Source organism: Stigmatopora argus, chromosome 10, assembly GCF_051989625.1.
Source record: "Stigmatopora argus isolate UIUO_Sarg chromosome 10, RoL_Sarg_1.0, whole genome shotgun sequence".
Classification (NCBI taxonomy): Eukaryota; Metazoa; Chordata; class Actinopteri; order Syngnathiformes; family Syngnathidae; genus Stigmatopora; species Stigmatopora argus.
In genome coordinates, this window is record NC_135396.1 from 7955055 (window position 1) to 7977332 (window position 22278).

At 39.2% G+C, this 22278-nt stretch overlaps 2 protein-coding genes across 8 annotated transcripts in view; one reads left to right on the forward strand and one right to left on the reverse strand.

Annotated features, from left to right (window-relative positions):
• The window catches only part of LOC144083212 (succinate receptor 1-like), a 117889-nt gene that overhangs the window by 6739 nt on the left and 88872 nt on the right, over nt 1-22278 (reverse strand). For 3 of the 4 annotated variants that reach the window (XR_013303497.1, XR_013303492.1, XR_013303494.1), the window contains exons 9-11: nt 18348-18435; nt 17743-17894; nt 1221-1300 (exon numbers count right to left, since the gene is read on the reverse strand). The gene's annotated coding sequence lies outside the window, so the exon portion shown is untranslated. The remainder of the gene's footprint in view (nt 1-1220; nt 1301-17742; nt 17895-18347; nt 18436-22278) is intronic. The other variant, XR_013303493.1, reaches the window with a different exon arrangement.
• The window catches only part of LOC144083209 (muscleblind-like protein 1), a 54471-nt gene continuing 42075 nt past the window's right edge, over nt 9883-22278 (forward strand). For 3 of the 4 annotated variants that reach the window (XM_077610807.1, XM_077610809.1, XM_077610810.1), the window contains exon 1: nt 16446-16587. The gene's annotated coding sequence lies outside the window, so the exon portion shown is untranslated. Of the gene's footprint in view, nt 10032-16445; nt 16588-22278 lie in introns of those variants that run through there. The other variant, XM_077610808.1, reaches the window with a different exon arrangement.

The following is a 22278-nucleotide window of genomic DNA, read 5'->3' on the forward strand; positions in this document are numbered from 1 at the left end:
CACATTTGACAGTGACTTAATTGGTTCCAAGACCTGAGCAGTATCTTTGTGTGTAATGAAATGGAGAACAATACATGTATACATATATATATATATATATATATATATATATATATACATATATATATATATATATATATATATATATATATATATATATATATATATATATATATATATATATATATATATATATATATATATATATATATATATACAAACCATATATATATATATATATATATATATATATATATATATATATATATGAAGAATCTTCTAAATGTATAGGCTTTGGTTTGAGCCTTACTTTATTCTTAATACAACAAGCAGCTGTCTGATTTAATACACCCTCCCCCCCAAAAAACAAAAACAAAAAACACAGTAGTGCATTTGATACCAGAACACTTTGGAGCTTGTATTTTTGCCTTAAAGCTGGCAGCTGCATGGCATGGATCCACTCCTCACACAGACATCTGGGTGTCATTTGCCTACTGTGTTCTTCCTAACACTTTCTATTCATTTGAGCAGGTGGTATTTTAACGTACTCTGTACAGTCATTTCCTTTAAAAAAATGCGTGCACACAGAGGCTTTTTCATAAGCAAGTTTTAAAGAACTCAACCCGAAAATAACGACCCTTTTCTTCAGTGTCTCGACTAGATGACTTCATAGCTGTTGCAGTTATTTGTTTGAATGCTTTCACCCTCACACTGTTTAGTTTGTTTTAACAACGCTGTAGTTATTTGTGCAGGTGTTAATGCATTAACACTATGGAATGGATCAAATCATCAGATTTGAGAGGTTTAGTGCAACTGCGACCTGGTACGGTTCCAAGCTCATTCTGAATGGTTATACTTTTAGTGGTAGAAACAGTGACTGTTCTAAAGGGTACACGGTCGATTGGTCGCCGGTCTTTCGGTCGCCCGGAAGGTAAGTGATAATTACCATTTAAATCGTTGCTCAAATTCCCCAAATACAAACTGTGAATTACTATTTAGTCATACTTAATGCCCTAGTAATTATTAGGCTAAAGAAAAGCTCCAAATTTCCCGGACTTTTATTGTTTTTTGTTGGAGAACTTGTTAAGACCCTGACAGACGTACCTTCTTAAAGGGACAACTCATGTACACACAAACTCTTATACACTCACATGTCGGCTCAGTGAAACTGCTCATGGCCATTGTTGGCTTTTATTGATGCGTAGACCGTGTTGTTTTACCTTGTTTTGTCGCCGGTCTTTTGGTCGCCGGTCTTTTGGTCGCAACAGCATTAATAACATCGCGAGGAAGGGTCCTCAATCTGGAATACATAGCCACACTAAAACACTGATGGGCCCGAATACACAGGTGTAATTAAAAACAGCATTAATAACATCGCAAGGAAGGGTCCTCAATCTGGAATACTTGTATATTTCATTGGCTAAAATATTACCACTGTCGATAAAATGGCACTGCCATAATTTGACAGCAGAGCAAGATGACTTGCGTTTGCCATTCAGACATTCACCTCCATTGAAAGTCTGAATGCCATAGCAGTTGATTGTTTGTCAAAGTATTTATGATGTCAAAGCCAGGGGAGATTTTCAGATTTCATTATTTTGGCTGAGAGGAATTGGTTGGATCTACATATTTGTTATGTTATTCACATTTCAGAGTCGGGATGCTTTGTGGCATTGCGTAGCAGGCTGTGAATTTTAAATCGACCTCTTAATGACACATTTATAGAAATCAATTCAATATCAAAGGCAATATGATTGCAACTGTATTATGTATATATCATGCGACAAAGTTCAGAATCACTGTTTATCTTAAGTATGAAAAACAAAACGTATCAATCAATCTCAGCAGATATATGCATTGCTAAATATATCAATGCATATCTTAAGCGACAAAAATGTGAGGGCAGATAGCTGGCCTTGCGTGTTACATTTTGGGAATGTTTGGATACCAGTACATGGAATCAAAAAGCCACAACATAACAGCAGTTGCGACAATCATTCAAAAAAGGGCAGAAATTAAACTTGCTACAAAGCAAAAAATGCTAAAAAAAACCTAAGTCACACAGAAACTTAGGGGCTCAATACGCAAACATGCTAGGAACCATGACTTGACAGCAACACATTATACTAACAAGGACTGACAGCAAGCAGGTGGAACTCATACTATACATAACTGCAATGACAAGTCAGAAACAAGGAGGGATTTTTCTGTAAAGGATGTTTTTTTAGGGCGCTGGTAACATTATATGATTTTTTAATGGAAATGTATTCACAGTATTCTCTTTCTTTGCCAGCTTTCTGCCTTGTAGGTGTAGACAGACGAATTGTGTGGTCTTTTACTTCCTCATTGTATGTGTTGGCGGCTGAGGACAAAATCTCTTTTTTTGCCAGCCATTGTGGAATCGCTCAACTGTTCTCCTAAATAACTCTCCCACAGGAATGTGCTTCTGTCTGTTGAGATGTTACAAAAGAAGGGATGCTCGGAGAGCTCCGACTTTGACATTTCGCTAAACATTTTCCCAAACTGGGATGGAGACGTGATACTTCTGTTGACTTACTGACTCATCTTTGCCTTCTACTCAAAACTGTTATGATACCAATGTCTAGACTTTTTGTTCTCCTGTCACGGAAAACATCCTCTGACAAAGGATATAGTATTTGGATGTATAAAAAGTCTTTGATTGTATCTTTTTGCCAGTGAAAAGGCCACATATTGTTACCCTAGAGTCAAATAATTAACCCAAATGACACAATCGCACTCCTACTGTTCCCTTATTACCGGTATTGCACCTTGTCGCCGCCTTCATTTCCTCTCTCCGCAGGGTCAGAGTTCCCGCATTGTGACATCACTGCACTTTTCCTGTTTCACCACGACTGGCTCCCATTTCACCTCCACGGATTGGATTAGATGAGGCTCATATTGACCGACTGGCTCACTGTCCTTGACTTATGTTTGTTGAATGGGGGCTTGGCGGTCAAGGCAGGGTGGACCTAAATTGGATTTTCGCACGCATAGGAGATGCATTTCGAATGAACCTGAAGCAGATTTTCTTTCCTGTGGTTCCTTTTATTTGCATTTGTAACTTCAGGCGTGACCTTTTATTGGTATTCCAGATATGCTACAGCTGTGCGACTGCGCATGGCAATGTTTGGTCATATATTTATCTCCACAGGATGGATTGCCGTAAATGTTTGTGAAGACATTAATGGTCTCGAGGAGATTAAGCATGGCACCTTCAGTGATGCCTCTGATGTCATCACGGCATTTGCTGAATCTACTGTGAAATGTCTGTAAATTATTCTGAAGATAGTCACGCTCACTGAAAATGTTAAGGATGTTCGTTTTAATCAAAATAATACGTATCAACTTCATGTACTGCTTCGGTAGGCCACTTCAGCAAATTATGAAAATCTCAAAATCGGTATGCAAGATTTCGAAGGGTCAAAGTCTAGACTTTTACTTGTTGCCAGAAGCATTACATTAAGTTGGCTCATTGGCAAATACAACAGCTACACTGACACGCTTATCCAACTTCACTCTCTTCATGTGGATCTGTTTACTTTTGTCCTCAGCCCCCTTCCCCAAGCAGCTTCCGTCCGTCACTGTTGGCAGTGCACCACGACTGCTAAGCTTTTTCAATAACCCGCTGCCTCTACAAACAGCTTTACAGTATCCCTGAGCTGGAGTCATGCATCTTGCACACACTCCAGCTTGCCATTACATCCCTGATTGCCTTGACAAAGCAACTCTCATCAGACAGCTCCATCCTTTCTATTGCACAGAAGCCTCTGTCTTTGGTGTGTAAACATTGAACACAGGTAAGAGTCTGCACTTGTCTTTCTGTGTTTACACTAAAAGGGACAGAGGCTAACACGAGGTGTAAGCACTCTTAAATTAAATGTCTGGGTGATGTCATTCCGGGTGCAGGCCAAGTTTAGCTTTCTGCACATGGATGGCGGTTTTGAAAAAAAAGAAGAGTCATATTGCCCAAATACAACAACAGGCATTGCCGTTAGTAGTTTGGAGCAAAATATTCAAACTAAAAAGTAATACTAGCAGAGCAAACAATTGACTGATCTCTGAGAGTCAGATTTCATCTACAATCATTAGGCTGTGCCTGACAACTGCTTCTGTTTCCTTTTTACGTCCCTCGCTCACTCGCTCGCTTCGTCAGAACACTTACGGAAGAAAGAAAAATAATATTGACTCCAAGTGGTAGACGCTGAAGTCATTTTTCCAAACCATGACTCAAAGTGAACAACAGGTCAGAGCTGAGAAATGGGAGACGTAGTGTGTGGTGGGAATACCATTGAGACCATGCTTGGTTGGACTTGGAAAGTAACATTGCTTTGAGGACACTACATGTGTAGAAAATCCAGGTTCTCTCAGTCCCATTCACTAGAAATTAATACGGAATTATTATAAAATACATGCTCAAATTTGATACGCTGTAGCGATCTCATCGGACTATTTGAATGCATTCTAATCTGAAAAAAGAAACCATACAGTTCATATATACAATCTCATTAGATGGTGCAATGTTTTGGCCAACGAGTGTAGCATTACTTTCATTACCTGAGGCGTTAGAGACCTTTATAAATTATGCATAATAACATTGAGATGTGAAACTTTTTCTCCATTGACTATAGCCTAAAAGGAGTTCTTCAGTGAAGGAAACTGCTTCCATTTCATTAAAATTACATTGTACACCCTATCTTTTGTAGTCTTTATGTTCTGAGTGACCATTAAAGGCTCAGACTTCAACAAATTTAAATTTGCTGTCAATTTTTGTGCTTTGGGTTCAGTCACTTTCTCTATAAATGGTTGAAAAAAATCCAGATCCGTGTGCTAAAAAGGGTGTTACACATATTTTACTGAGAAGAAAAAGCCTATATACTGTTTGTATGTATGTTATGTAATACTAGTCAATTATTTTGAAATCAGACAATGAGTACATTCTAAAATAGTTTGAAAATTCAATTAACATTCATTTGTGAATTGAAGCTCTAGGTGTGGGGGATCACAGGAAATGTAGTGATGTCACTTAGAGTGTGGCTCTCAACTCTGCTCTCAGTGGGAGTTCCACATAAAAGGATTGGATATGCTTTACAAATGCTATTACGACTGCTGCCCTGGATTAGCGTCTCAAAACGAGAAAGGAAAAGTGAGTGGAAAAAAAGGAAACTCGGAGAGATTTGGATGTTCCCAGTGTATTTGACAGAAGAAATGCAAAGGATTAAAAAGGATATATGCATGTCAACCAGCGCACTTGCGCTAAGTCAATAGTTCTAATACAAAGTGTTGTGTGAGCTGTTTTTAAAATTCCATTTAGCCGTTACAGTACACTTGGGATTGGAGTTAATTAAGATGTCCTGCACCTTAGAAGCCGACTTATTTTTAGCTAAAAGAGCAGAAATGTCAGCAAGAAGAAAAAGACAACAAGGACCCTTTATGTTAGGAAAAAAAATCTTCTGTAGTGCTTCCAAGCACAAGCAAATACTAAAGAAAACCCACAAGGAAAACGACATCGTTTTTTCTTTTTTTCTGTTGCCTTCAATTGATTTTACCCACTACAATTTGCGCAACATTTGGAATCATCCGAGTAGGAAAATGAGAATCATCCTGTTTTAAAATATAAGTCATTAGGTCGTGAAATTTCCCAATTGTGGGCAGAGGTTTCTATTGTACTTGTCACTCATGCAGCTAAGCTGCAATGTTGTGGAGGCGGTGATTTATCATAAACCACAAGGATGGAAAATGTTTCCATATTCCAAGGGGATCACATATCTGTGTGAAACAAGAAGAAGCGTATGGAACTCGGATCGTTAGAGCTGGCTGGAGACGATTCTACCGTCCCAAAAGGCACTCAGAGTCATCTTATACAGTAAATCTTGCATCTCGCAAATAACACCAAAGCACATATTGTACGTAATTCTTTAGATTTGGTATTGGGAGCTCTCAGGGTTAAATCCCATTTATCTTAATCAATTCCACCATTAACGGCAGTGTAATAAAAATCAATAGACTACACACATTTTCAAAATTCTTTGAAAAATATCTCTGTTATCTCTGCTGAAGATCCAGGTGAGCTGAGCTAAAAAAAAATTCCCTGGACATCTAGCATTTGTTACTAAGCAGTATTTAATGCTTTAAAGCCCAAACCATAAAATAATTGACAGCACATTAAAGATATTTAATATCTGAGCCTTTAATGGAACAAAAGGAATACTACTCTCTTCCTCAAGTAAAACAATATGGCCATGGGGACTTAACATACGACAGTTTGTCCAGACTGGCTTAACAGACTGACTTTTCTCAACTTAAATCACACAAGCACAGACGATATATTTTGTTTTCCTGGCTCATATGCTGGTAATTACCATCCAAACTGAAGTTGCATTTTTTTTCTGGCGCTAACAAGCCGCAAGGGTTGCCAATTACTTTCAAAGAGACAAATGTTTCGGCATCAATCACTTTTTCCCTCAATGACAAATGCAATTCATACAATCAGTCTTTTCTGCCGTATTATCCTCACGCGTCTGTGCCTTTTTGTCTGAGCACCTGTTGTTTTTGTCAAAAGTGATGTTCATTATCTTCCTGAATCTCTCTTTCTCTCTTTCTCTTTTCCTCTCTTCCTTTCAGCCCAATGCTTTGAGCCTTGAAATGCTTCTTATGAATATTTAAATCCCTAGTTCATGTACTCTCTGATTAGGCTTATTGCTTCATACGTACACGGTCTTTTTTTCATTCTGTGTGAAATGTACAAGATCTGACGAGTTTTAGTAAAAGCTTTGTGAGATGGCCTAACAGGCAACACAGTTTTTTATATTACATAAATCTAGAATGTGAAACCTCTAACGTTGAACACAATCTAACTGAAACCGTCAGGTATCCTTTATAAGCAGTACTCTGCTCCTTTCCAGGCATTTTAAACCCAGGACTGGTCGCCAGTCAATCACAATCACACAAACAAAAACAACCATTAAAAGAACTTCCCCAACAGCAACAATTGCATTTCTTCTGCATTTTTTCAACTTTTTCTTTCCTCCTATAACATTACACTTAAGCTGATCGAATATTACACTTAATTCCCGCCATTATCACACATTTACGAAAATCAGAAACACGGGTCTATAACACCATGAGTATAGTAATTAATAACTCAGCAGCTCCACCACTGTTATTATGCATGAGCTCAATCAATGACCATTGAACTTAAGGGCAATGAATCATTCAAGCATTATGTGTGCGTCCGTGTGTGTCTTTTATTTATCATGAGTGTAAATGTCTTGAAGACAAATAGAAACGAATATTGAGCCAGTGGACACCTGCTGCTGCGTGATTAAGTCCGAGACCCCGACTAATGATCCAACTCTTCAAACGTTGCTGAAATTCACATTCTTTATGTCACTTGTGGTGCCTGACTAATACTAGCTGTTAAAGATATGGAAATAATAAAATGGAAATTGATTTCTATTGTCTTAATGTCGTTGAAGAATGGCCAATCAGTTGCCAGCATTCTTTTCATTCTATTTCTATAGCTTTTGTCTTCGTTTGGGCCTTCCTTTTCTACAGTTTGGCTTTTTAATCCATTTGACTAACCTGTGGACTCCTAGAGTCAGTCTACATGGTGACACTTTGACCAAAATAAGAGAAAACGTCCAATTACAGGTTTGCGTCTACATCTCTCTGTTCCCGAGAGAGGAGTGGTAGGCCACGCCCCGACCAGCATTTCTTTGTAAAGAGCAGCTTTCAGGAGAAATGTCCTCAGTCTGTCAAGACTTAAAATTCAGACAATGAAGGGAAAACTGAAGGTAGGATTGGTTGATTAAGCAGGGCTAGTCACTTCCTGATCCCGTGCCCAGAACTCTGAATCCTCAGCAGTGACACCAACAACCCCTTCCACTCTGTTAAGCCTTGCCGCACTTAGCAACCCAGCCAAAACCAAGAGAGCTGCCACACTGTCTGCAGGGTTCACATATGTTAGCAAATTATCATCTTTTCATCAGCTTGCTGTTTCAGGAGGAGTAATGAATTGGATTCAAATTTTAGCATTTTATCCATTCCATATCCAAGTATTTCCCATCATAAACTTCTCAACAACCATGTCTGATTATTTTAGCAGTTCTTGTTGGCTCTGTATGTTGTGTTCAGCTTTCCCCAACCTTTTCTCTAGTCCAGGTGTTTTTCACAGTCTAATCGTCTCAACATGAAAGTTATTTTTTACGAATATTCTAGTAGGGAAAATGGTTAATCCCATTTGTTTTTTGACAAATTAGGATTATTCAGGTTTATTGATGGACAATTGAGCAATTAATTATTGGTTAATATAATCTATTGACAATGTTGAAGAGGACTGAACATGCAGCAAGCCTTCAATTAAGACATTTTTCTGCTCCAATTTTTTTTTCATTAGTTTTTTGCTCTAGTTTATTATCGCTGAGGTATACCCAAGTGTTCAGACAAACACAAGAGACTACAAAAACACTTTGAACAGTAAGCACCAAGTCGAATCCTACAGATGCCATGCCTCTTTATCTCTATTTTTGTTTGGTTTCTCTATTTATGTTAAAGTGTTGGACATCTTTGAATTCTTTTTGTAGAATTCTTGAGTTTATTGCCAAAGCCTTTGAGCGTTCGTAATCATGCAGTCCAAATCTATGGAGATGAATTTGAGCTGAGATGTTTTCAGCTATCATTTTACGAATAACTTGAGTTGACTGTTGAGTTTTTACATGTTGTTCCTCATGAACCATTTTCTAACATTTACGACACACCCTTTTTAATATTATGCATATTCATACGTGGAATGGTAATACTTTAAGTTTCAAGTGACTAACCATATCTCTCAGGATTGTCGTGGAAAAACCGGTACTGGTACTATTTCTCTTCAACTGTTTATCTTTAGCCGTGCTGATGTCAAATCCAAATCAACACAGCCATCTTCAGGGGTCTCCTAGCCCAGCTATGCAAGCTATCACTCTTTGAAAAACATACCAAACAAATACTTGTACGTGTCTTTAAAGCAAACATTTAGGATTCTATTTGCTGAGTATGAATCTTCAAGAACCTCTCTTTCACGAAGGCTGTTCTTATAACCTCACTTTGGATTTGCAGGCGACATGATAGCTTTAAGCGTAAAACAAGACGTCTCCATGTCGAGAAATGGCACAGACCAGGAATGGGGGGAGGCTGAGAGTGTGATGATTGCTCTGCAGGATTTATAAGACCTGAAGGACGGCGGCAACCTTCCGCACACTCTGTCTCCAAGGGAGACGGTGGAGTGGAAGGCTCTTCTCAGTTTCACTTTTTCGGTTTATTCATCCTCTGATTTAAATCAACTCGAAATGTGGATAGTAATGACAGTTATTTTAATAAGGGCCCAGCCTGTCCGTCCATATTTATAAATATAAGTACGCTTATGTCTAGTCTTTCACTTAACCAGAGCGTCCACTGGCTGTTGTGGGGCGGCAGTCTGTCTTATCAAAGGGCAGCAGGCTCCGGTGGCTTTAAAAACAGAGGGAAACAACTATAAACAGGAACTATAGTCTCCTTGCAGAGAAACACATACACACCACCCTGTGTTTATCGCGGGTAGCAGAAGCAACAGTTGGTGATCACCAACCGCGAGGATATTTCTGTCCACAAACAAAGCTGTGTTTTTTTTATGTGTCTATCCTCGATTTCTACTATAGAAACATAAAACAGAAGGCGGGAGACAGTGGAGGTCGGGGTGGGGGGGGGGTAGGAGGCTGTTGCCACAGCAACTGTAGCTGTGGTGGTCGTCATCTGAGGGGATTTTTCTCCTCTTCTCTGATATTGTGTGGAAGTGGACGCGGAATGTGCTAGTTCAGTTCTTTCTCTACAAAAAAGAGTTGAGGACACCCCCCTACCCCTCTGTATCAGTTGGGAGAGGGCGAAAGAGAGACGCCAACAAGCGGCGCACTTCGCTGTCGTGTACATTCATCACTTCCTCTCGCAGGGGGATTTGTGGACGCTGGCTTTTACACCTGGCTGCGACAAACTGGCAGGTAAGCACCCCTAAAAATAATCTTGCCTCTTTGTTGCTTAATTGGCCTCGCAGTGTCATCAAATTTCAAGTTAAGGAAAACTTGTGCGTACTTTTGCCAGCATGTGGGTTTCCATGCGAAGTAAGTTTCTCCTTCTCATAATTTATTGGTTTTAAATGCATCTAATTACTTGTGTACCTCCACCATTAAGGTCCATATATGCCGTCCCATCAACACAATTCTCAATTCCAACACTTTCAAATCTGTATAAAATGTTAAGGGCCAAATGAACAAACATTATTTAAACTTTCACAGTAGAATGTTCAATTATTTCCGGTCATTGACAATCTGGTAGATAGAGGAAAGACCAGACGCTAGATTTCAGCCCCGGTAATGCTCTTGCCAGGCCTTGACTGCAACTTTACTTCTTCACTTCTTGCTTGTTCTTGGACATTTTCACTTCAAGTAAAATGCGGGCACAATTAGAATGGGCCATTGCATACCATTTCCTCTTCTCTGCCTTGAAAAATCAAATATTTTTCTTCACACTACGTTTCGAGTCATTATCCATTTCACTGAAAAGTGCCATCTCATGAGTCCTGAGGCCTTTGAATGTATATGACAATAATTCAGAATTCATCCTGCTGCTTTTGGCAGTAGTCACATCATTAGGCTATGGGTCGGCGGTTCAAATCCTAGCTCCAACTGTTCAGAGTCAATTCTACAGCGGAAACTCCACAAGGGGTGCAAAAAATACCACAACTGACAAGATGCCATTAAACAATACAAAAGCATACAAAAGCATATGTTTTGTTCAAACTAATTTTGGGAATGAAATTATTCTATTCTGTGCAAGTTCTGTGCAAATTTGATAGATTTACGTGCTCTATTGAGCAGAAAAAATGAATTTTATGCCCATTTGTCTGCCTATGTCGGTTTGTGTCTGTTGTTTGTTTTGTCAATGTTGAGGATTAAGTGTTGTATTTCACTTGTTGGCGTACTCACTACATTCATACGAACATCCATTGATACTATTCGTTGGGTCGACTAAATTTCCAATTTTCATCCACATACAAAAAGACCAGGTCACATTGGTTATAGACAAAGAAATCACTATAAAACTGCAGTCTGAAAGTAGCTGAATTGGTCTTGCTGTTCTAATATTTTTGGCAGGCAATGCAAGTCTGACTCTATAAATATAGAATATAGTATCACACAAAGAAAATAGAACTGGCTGGTCACAAAAACAATGAAGTAAAAAAAAGCAAAAACAGAACTATGAATAAGAACATTTAGAGTGTCAGCCCCACCCAGATTTTTCTCGAATGTATCCTGTGATCGATGACTTTTACCCTTGGGACGTGAAAAACAAATGTAGTCGTTCTTTTGTGTTTACATCCACATGGAGCTGTCCTCTCTAAAGGTCATTTTCTGGTTTAAGGGTCGGCGAAACATCCACAGCCTCACATAGGAGACAGACGCTGGCCGCAGGACTGCTTTGGAAATGTAATTACTTTATTAAGGGACTCAAATGAGAGATTCTGTTTCTGGATCATGTGATTCCACTGAGAAATCATGTTTGTAGTCCCTAAACCGTTCCACACAATTCAAATAGGGCCTGAGTGAAAAATAGCTCCCAAATAGAAACTGAACGAGTCTAGGAACAAGTTGGGTTGCACTGTGATCCCTGAAGAACACGGACTACATCGCCAGTCATTTTACTTCTATTGGACTTGATTGCACACCCAAGCCTGGCCAGGGTTGTTAGATTTTAGCGGCTTCCCTTCATAGCATTTGGTGCACGCATTTGGCACTGTCGCCGCTAAAATATGAAAATAATATGCAGTCTTTTTCATTTTCCATTTGCTCAAAGTGCCGCTCCTGTCCTGCTGCAAATCCAACTGTCAAACTGACAAAGCCAGACACTAAAGCCAACCTTACACCCCCCTTTTTTTCTTTTTTTATTGACGTTCATTTCATTATGATCTCACATCAAGCAGACAGAAGCCAATATAGCTCTGCCTCCACTCTAGAATTATTTCATAACTACTCCTCTTGTGATATACACGGCCCACCAACAATTCATTTAAGTATATTAGCTGCACTAATCATTCTATTGAAAGACAAAACTAAACAAAGTTCAAAATAATTACGACCGAAAACTGTGAGTTCCCACTGTAAAATAATATACATATTAATCGTTTCATTTTTATAATTTTTACAATCAGCAGCGAAAGGTTTATAGAAGAAAAATACACTACAAGATACATAAAAAGTTTAACGATTGTAGAGTATTAATCCATTATAATATAAAATCTTACTAAAAATGAAATGTTCTAATGTCCAGTAAAATATAATATGATAAAATATTTATAAATATGTTTGGCATCATATTCCACTTACTATATATCATTTTTTATTGGTGCAAAAATATAATTATTTAAAATATAATGCTAATTGTAATGTAATGGTTAATTAATGAATGGATAGACTCACCAGTAATCATTTACTAATACAGTAGTCAATAAAAAGCAGATTGCGACAATTCAGACATTTTTCATGTTTATATGTATTTTTTTGTCTGTTTAATATTATAATATAACATTTTAAAAGGACTAGGAAAAAAGAGGGTGGGGTGGAAATCTTAATTAACATTTTCTTTTTAGCTATGAGTGATTTTACATTACAATTTATCATCTTCATTTCCTTTGGTTAGATATAAAAAGTGTTAGGCAGCTGTGATTAAGCAAAGTCATGCATATTCAGCTGTTTCAAAAAATGTTGACAAACTGGCATGAAATCCATTACGAGCGAGCAGAGATTACTTAAAGCAGATCACCTTGCTGAGAATATTTAGACTTATAAAAAAAGAGCTTCTTTCGCTGTCAGTCCAGTTTTTGGCCTCACTTAGCATAGAACTGTGATAGATGGATCCGGATGTCACTGTTAAACCCCCCCTTCTCTCATTCTGTGGTCTTTCTTTCCTCATTCCTCTTTTTCTTCTAGGAATACACTCTCATCTCCTTTTAAAGGATCACAAAAATATTGCAGCAAGCATGCCTTTCCTCCCACTCACACACTCAGCCCCCTTAAAGCCCTCCCTTCATTCTCACTAAATGATCTGCAATTGCAGCAATTACCTTAAAGTCCAAAACCTTTCAACATGCTGTGTTTTCTCACCAGTGTGCGCCTTAAAAACCCAAAGTACATCATTATTAGTAGTGAGAAACAACTTGTATCTTTGTCTTTTTTTCAGAGCTCATCCTAATGCTTTCATTTATTACACCAGTGGGTTACTTTCATATTTACTTTTACAAACTCTGAATTCGGTGGGGTGCTTTTAGCAACGTCAACAGATTAACGACATATCCAGGCATTACAAAATGAATAGATGAATAATGATAGTGTTTTGCATGGGTGGATTAGCTCATGTCTCAATGTACTACTATCCATTTTGTAAATGGCTGATGTTTTTACATAGAAGAGCTAAACATCGCCTGCAACTGTTTTAAGATGAACATGACTAAAACCGTTTCAAAATCCAAGTAAAATGCTTTCAAAGAGTGACTGTGCAACACAATCTTGTAAAGAAATAAAATTGGTAGCCTCATGTTTGCTGTGTGAACCCTCAACGGGAAAAGTAAACAAACCTTTGCTATGAGGAAAAGTGTTTTTCCCATTCAGAGTGACATCACTCTTCATATTTTTAGAGACCTTCTGTAAACAAGCATAATCTTGTGATATCTGCGCCATCCCTTCAAGGCGGCGCAAGGTCTTTTGGCAAGTCACATGGGTTGGGGGTTCAGGTGGGACTCTTAACATTGGCATTTCATTCTACCAATTACTGCAGCCCTTCTATTAAACACATTTTGCTGTAGTACATACAGTACAAGATTGGAGGCTTTTGCTCGATCATATAAACAGACACACAAGCTAGTGTATTAAAAACATTTCAAACATGTGATTTGTCGGAGTCACAAGTCAGTGAGTGTGAGTCACTCCCTGATATCCACCTGACACAAGCACATGCGCGGAAATGACGTAATGTTGATGGAGTTAGCTGCTATGGCAACACTTGTGACTTTTGCTGTCCCAGAGTGGATGGATGCCGCGCAGGAGAGTATGCACCACATCGTGTCTGTGCGGCAATGTGTTTATTACTGCGTCACGCTGAGAGGCCATCCTGATACAGGCTGTCTCAAATAATGGACATCCTTTGAAATGTGAAGACAATATCTAGGTAACTATGTCTCAGGGAAGTGGGCCTCTAGTCGTATTGAAAGAATTGGAAAATATATAATGCTGAAAATATGTATAGTGTTACAGGGAGAGATTTTTATATTTTAGTTGATGTAAAATGTTTGAATACCAGACTAAACAGGATTGGTTGCCAACCTATAGTGCAAAAGGTTACAAAAAATTAACATTAAAATACAAAATCACATTCACACCAGTGTCTGCATTTTTGTGTTCAAGACTGGCTGTGTTTTATTTTTGAAATAATTATTCAGGCTAATGGAAAAAAAGAGTTATGGGAAGTAAATGGTCAGTGATGGCGTATCCATTGATCTAGTTGCCACATCTTGTCAGGGTGGTAGGTGAGATGTTAGTTTTTTCTTTGTCTTAGTCATACTTCAGCTTTTCAATAATTCAATTTTCTACTGTATTTCACCCCCACTCCCTATTATTATTATAACACTGCTTACTCTTGCTGTAATTTGTTATCATAAAACAAAGAGCAGTACCTGATTACCAGAATTGCTTTTTTCCTGATTTTCTTCCTTGAACACTTGTTGCTATGCAGAATTCATGGAATTAAAAAAAAATCTAATCTAATTTGGATCTGTTTTTAAGATGCGAGAAGATTGAAGGAGATAACATTTTGGGGTAAGATGAAAGGTCACAGAGGTCAGAAAATGAATTCAGTGATAAGTTAAAAATGGATATGGAATGTAGAAGATATGAGGAGAAAAGATTGAGAGCATTTTGAGGCAGCAGGCTGCTTTGGCAGAAGTTTTCACACTGTGCTTCCTCTAGTTCTGGAATGTAGTATGAAGCCAGAGTAAATTAACCAGAGCAATTTTTTTCCCACAATATTCCCACATATGTATGTCAGTTACCTAAATTAGAATTCCAATTATACACACCACTCGCCTTATCGAAATGTCGGATAGAGCTATTTTATATATTTGCTTGATTTGTTAAAGGTAAAAAAAGCAAAAAGCCACACAATTTGAAGACTTGAACGCAGCTCAGTACTTGGCAAATTCGTCTGTGTTCCGAACTGTTGCCAAACAGTAATCACAGCCATCCAGCCAATTGGGCCAAATCCCAAGAACATCCTTAATGAACAGCCTCAGTCCTACTTCAAGGTACAGAGCACTTAGCTGTGAAGCATTCATTTACTGAGGAACATCAGAAATATATCTTGAAGGTGTTTTTTTCTCGAGTATTTATGCAAAGTATAATATTCAGAAATTCACCTTTTGCAAACATGTTTATCCCTGCCATTTAGCAAGCCCCCACAGAGGGTCCATTTTAAAATCGTCATTGACTTTTGCCTATGAGAGAAATCTGCAGCCATTTATTTTACTGCCAAGGTGTTTCTCAAGCTGATCTTCAACTCGAAAGCGGTGAACTCAATTTCATCGCAATACCACACCACAATCTACAAGGATTTATTAGTTACTACAGTTGTTTAAAAACTTCCAATTTCCACACCTGCCTAGTCAAATCTGAACAAATATATCCGCTGTGGTATTAAAAAAACAATTGGATTACAATTGACGATATTCAATCTCTGCGCTCATAACATCATTAAAGCAAAAGTTGGTCAGGGTTTTACGATGTTGACTCCCTTCTGCAATCTGTGAATTCTAAAGGAAAAACATTGATTCCAAAGTCAACCTCTGTCCTTTGGCCTATTATCTTTGACCTTGGCTGTGTTTACAAGCATTTTTTCGCCCTCACTCTGCTGATGTGGCTAGAGAAAGAAAATGAAGCTGCGTTGGTGCAGGTGGTGCTTTGTCAAATAACTGCATCTGTACGAGCATTAGCCTCTGCAGATGGTGGGGAGACAAGGATGAGGGAGGGGCTGGAACAGCGGAGACCACTTGAATCCCACTTCACGGTAGCATTTTCACAGTATGTGAAATTAGGGGTGTGTTGACAGAAGAAGTTTGTTCAAGCAAGCCATTCCCCGCCCCCTCTATTAACCCCCCTCGCCCCCTTCCACGTGTCCTCCCTTCTGCATACGACCCTGGCCGTCAGATTCCTGCTGCGGATAAATTGTGTGTGACACGTTTAACCGCGCTGCCTTAGATGGAGAAGCCGTGCGCGGCGTCGAATGCGGCGATCCTCTGACTAGAGGGAAGGCGGAAGAGAGAGTGAAGGGCGGGCGAGGGAGGGTCGGAGGGAGGGAGGGAGGTAGGAAGAGGAGAAGAAGGAGGAGGAAGGGAAAAGGAGGAGGATGCGGAGGGGGCAGTGACAGAGGAGAGAGGAGTGCCGCCAAGCAAGCATGAGGTTTTCACTTTCCATTCTTCTCTCAGCAGCAGTCAGATGAGAGTCCTTGCGCACAGTAAGTCTGTTTACTCTGTATGTGTGTGTTTGAGTGTGTGTTTGAGTCTGTGCGTGAGTGAGCGAGGGAGAAAGAGAGAGATACTGCGTGCATTTAGACATGAGCACGAGTTGTTTCTGATGACTTGGTCCTGTTATCACCTGACATATCACTTTTGGAATATATTGTAATCACCATCTGGCCGATCAGTGGGATGGATCCCTGCATAAATCTGTGTGTGCGTGTGTGCCTGTGCATGCGTGTGTGTACATATAAGTGGGCATAGCATGCCGGTGGTCATCGTGCTTTTCTTCTAATGCGCAGTAGTGTGAGGTGGGAGACTTTGAATGTGGAAAAGAGCTGAGCGGACAAACAAATGGGCAAGTGTCAGTGTTTAATGTTGCAAGGAGAAGTTGGCACACACACACACACACACAGACATTGACACACATCCTCTGCTCTGGCAGACTATTTCTCACACTATCCCAATTGGACTGCACCATGGTGTGACTCTTACTGTTAATGCTGTGCACTCATATTTGAACGACAAAAAAAAATGCACGCACGCACATTGTCCTACGGGAACCCGCTGCTCAAGAAAACATTCAAAACTACGCACACAAGTAATAATTATTCAATTTTGTGTTTGGTGCTAAAGGCAGTTGTCCAATTTGAAAGCAGTTTGTTGGAAATAATATAACTCTTTTGTACAGTAATTCAGTGTTTCCACTTGTTAACTCATTGGCAGCTATCGACGATGAACATTTGTTCATTCGTTAGTAACCCTCCCAGTTCGAATGATTTGGACGTCTCCTCGTGACAGATATATTTTCACTCACATAAAAAGAGCAACATGAATAGCTAAGTTTTTAACAGAGGTTGCTCCAACCCAAAGGTTGATTAAAGGCAATCCTTTGATGAAGAGGCTTCACACAAGAAAAGCATGCTCTCCAAACCATTCTGAATTTGAACGCAAAACAATATTTACTCTTTCTCTGTATTCATAAAAAAACGTGGATTGCGGCCTTGAATCCACTTTAGTACTCTTTTCACAATTTCGTACAATATCTGATATAACACCTGCGCAGTAGCCAACATCTGTACTCCATCCGAACATTTCTTTCCAGTAGCATAGTGGCAAATTGTGACACTTTCAAAATAGGAACATGTACGTACCTTTGGCTCTGATGGTTAAATAGTCCTCTTTCAATAGTTTCTATCCAAGTTTCCCTTTTGCAGATTATCCATCTTATATCAACTTTCCTTCCATGATGCAATATTCAAGCATCATTAAAATGAGAAATGAAGCAATGTTGTTTTTTCTTTACCTTGGTGAGGAAATGCAATGTGTCAGCCTTTTCTTGCATTTCTGATAGAATTAAATTAAGTTAAACTATGACATTTATGACTATCAATACAAAGAGAACACTGGAGGTAATACAACGAAAAAACAGTATGTTTTGAAAAGTAAGAGGTGTAAGGCAAGACCTCCCCACTTTAATAGTATGAACGATGCTAGCTGTGTTTTATGTTTGAAATAATTCTTCAGACTGATGGAAAAAAAGAGAGTTTTGGGGAGTAAATGGTCAGTGAGGGCGTATCCATCGATCTAGTTGCTACTTCTTGTCAGGGTGGTAGGTGAGATGTTAGTTTTTTCTTTGTCTTAGTCATACTTCAGCTTTTCAATAATTCAATTTTCTACTGAATTTCAACCCCTCCTATTATTATTTAACACTGCTTACCCTTGCTGTATTTTTTTATCATAAAACAAAGAGCAGTACCTGATTACAAGAATTGCTTTTTTCCTGGTTTTCTTCCTTGAACACTTGTTGCTATGCAGAATTCATGGAAGGAGTTTTCATCTGTGCCCTATAAGTCAAATTGAGAAAAAGGTGTCTGATAAGAATTTCACAATACAGCAATTCAAAAACTTCCATACTAATTAATCACTCTAAAATAAATATTTTCACTAATGACTCACTTGCCTGACTTGCAGGCGTTGAGTTGAGTTTTCCTGCCATACATAAAATAACCCTAGTAGAAAATAGATGGCTATTTTCATGTCAAAAATGCAAAAATAGATCCATATTGTTCTCACTCCATCTAATGTTGCTGCTCATTGACTCACGTTAAATTGTGCTATTTTCCTTATATTACTGGCCGGGCGGGGTGAGGTTTCATTAACTTTCCTACTTTTTCTGCCAAAGTACCCTCGCATGATTGTGATGTCAACATCTAATACTTCACTGCAAGCAAATGCACCCTTGTTTCAAACCCAGCACCTCTTCGTTCCTGTGTTTTCTCTTTATTTCTACTATACTAATGTGTGCCACAGGAAAAGAAAAAAAAGGTGTCGCTTCAGATCGGATCAAACAGAAATTCAAGGTCATTGCAGGAAGGCACAACATCGAAAAAGCTACGCATGAATAATGATGTGTCTGTGTTGGGAGAAAACATAGAATGGAATTGCCCAAACTCTGATGTTAAAAGGGTCGTCTGGTTTCAGATGTGTGAACAAAGGGTGAAAAGTCAAGATGCATTCACAAAAAAAATTGCTTTCTGTGATCATCAGGAATGATCCGGGGAGAGGTGACGGAACTACAACACAGAGCTCGACACTGCCATTTAGACAGACACAAAAATGGCTGGGGGAGTCCTTTGAGAGTATTTGGCAAGTGCCAAAATCACAGGCGAGTCAGTCAATGGCGTGTGATTGCTATTTTCCCAGCAGTCTGTAAAGCTGTCGCGCCCCTAACACACACTCGTTGAAGATGTAATCTTTAGTAAATACAGCTGGACCCCTCGGAGTTTGCCCGCCGTGATTTCCGCAGATTACGGTGTCAATGTGAGCCATTAGTCATAGATGGCAGAGAGGAAAGATTACTGCCTGTTTGGCCTCACGCCGCTCCCGTCGAGAAAAATGACCACATCGCTCGTAGAAACGCGTTTATATCCAAATGACATATCTACTGGGCGCTGCCTTAGTTATGAAGCAATAAAGGAGAGAGAAATGCACCTGCGTGGTCAAATGAGAGCCAATACAAGAGCAATGCAGTGGAGAGGGATTTCTTTTGAACATTTATTTAATCGTAAAAAACAGAGAAGTCATTCAGTTGTGCAGGAATATCTCTGCAGGAACCAATTTTTGCTCTAGGACAACATGTTTAAGGTGGAAATAGTGACGGTTATACAATAAAAAATCGGAAAAAATATGGACTTGCATTTGCAAATGACCATAATACACATGTACTTCTGAGCGCCAAGAGCTTGTATGGCACTCACTGCAAAGCCTTAGGCAAAGTCATTATGAAAAAAAAAAGGAATTGGCTTTGAAGTAATTCCTTAAGCGATTTACAGATATAGCGATAATCGGGCCTAATTTGAGCCTAATTATTCCTGATCAAAATCAGTAAAGACCCGATCATCGGATGTTTCTAACACATTTTTCTGAGAGATAATTGAATGGTTCAGGGTATACTGCGGGTGATTTTTTTTTTTCTTCTCCCTGATCCGCTGTAGAAAAGGTCAGGACTGATCATTCCAACGGTTTAACCTGATTACCTGACCTAACATCATTACTGTAATTCTGAAATATTATACATATTTCTATAAATCAATTACACTTTTAAAAATCAGTCAAGTGTAGGGAACGTTCTTTTAATAAGAATGCTTGAAAAATCATGTCAGCTTTCATTGGGCTCGGTGGAGTAAAATAAGGTTTGAGAATTCTGCCTGAAAACAATGTATGGTTTTAAATAACACTTATGTAAAAATAATGATGGCAATCTTCATGCAATTTTCTAAGCATTACACACAGACCTTGACAGACCATACAAATTTACCAAAATTAAGTCCATCTGTCATTGGATAGCTATTCTGCCTGATTTTCATGTTGAGTAAACACATTAATAGAACCCTGTTGATTTGACAAACATTTTTGCATTACATTCAATGCTGGAGTGTCCCCCACCCAGAACATCCTCTTTAATGGTTCTTTTGTCTTTGCCAACCTTCTCATCGATTAGTGAGACTACATTTCTTTCTGATTTATAATCCTTTCTGCGTGAGGGTACTGGATGCCAAAAACAATGACAAGGCATTTTGAAGGTTCTAAGTTGAGAATGTTGTTTCTTCACTAAATAGCCATTTTTGGAAATGGGTTTATGTCATCAGGAATGTTTTGCTTAAAGTATTTTTGTCTGAAGTCACAGATTGAAAATCTGCAAATCTGGAATGTTGCTCTCTACTCCACTTGGCATTTCCTGAATTGGCCACGACATCGAAATTCGCAGATCATGTGGTGTGTAGTCATCAGCTTTGTAATGTTGCTTCATTGATTCCAATACATTTTGAGCAAACACCCAATATCAACATGCTCCACCCACTAGAATCCAAGCAAGAATTCCTTTATATAACGGTTCGATAACTGCAATGTGTTATTATTTTTCAAAACAACTGCAAAGATATTATAAAACACGTCTGAGTATCCCCCCCTCCCCACTTCATATTTGTAGACATTGTAATCTCATTTCATTTTCTGAACCGCTTGATAGTTCTCGAGCCAATCCGAGCTGTCTCCGGGCCAGAGGCGGGGGACACCCTGAATCGGTGGCCAGCCAATCGCAGGGCACAAAGAGACAGACAACCATGCCCACTCACACCCATACCTAGGGGCAAATTAGAGTGTCCAATCAGCCTTGCATGCATGTTTTTGAAACGTGGGAGGAAACCGAAGTTTGAAGACATTCAAGACAACAAAATCTATGAAAACGGCTAAAAAAATGGTCACCTTGTACCTTCAGTACATCAGACCATATCTCTTCACTTGAATCCGTCTCAAACACCTGTCCTGCTGTCTGAATTTCAACACTCTTCTACTCAATGGAGGGGTAAAAAAGCACAGTGTACTGTATGTCTCTTTATAAGGATAGAGAGTCTGTGGGTGAGGAAGCCTGTAAAAACCACCCAGGGGAGCTTTTTTCAACTTTTTCCCTTGACCAACCTCCCACCTATTATGACTGAATCTCCTCCACTTTTTATACCCTTTATGTCTCCGTCCGTCTGTCTCGGACGCTTGCTCTCATCTGCGCTCTCATCTTCCAATCGTTCTCTCTTTCCACTGCACTCTTTACACAGAGACATATACGCTCCTCCATTGCTATTCCTGCAAGGAGCAGACCAGTCTGGCGGTGGCTTGGTTTATGTCCATGAACTCAGTGACACCCTCACTGCTGCTGCATTACGCCACACTAGCGTTACCACACGCAGGTAGTAAAAGGCATAAAATGTATGCTTTTCTCTACAATATGTGCACAGTAAAACTTACAATCATCCATATATTTTCTTTACTCCTTATGCTATTCAGGGTCACAAGTGTAACTGAAGTCTCATCCTTCATGACATGAGGCAGAGTGCAGTCATAACTGATCATATATCAATCACAAAGCCGCTCCTTTTTGAGCCTTGTTGGAACATTTGAGGATGCAGGTAATGGCGGAATTAATCGCGTGCTAGCGTTAGCGTACTCTGTTGCTCTCCTTCAGCTGCAGATGCTGCAGTATTATACTAGTCTCCACTTTACGCCAGTCTTGCCGAGCCACGCAGACACGCCTGTTGTCGTTGGCGATTTGGTGGATATTAGGCAGCCTTTTACTAATCTCTAGTGTAAATTAGAATATTGGTGTCAGACAATTTAGGTGAACCTGAAAAAAA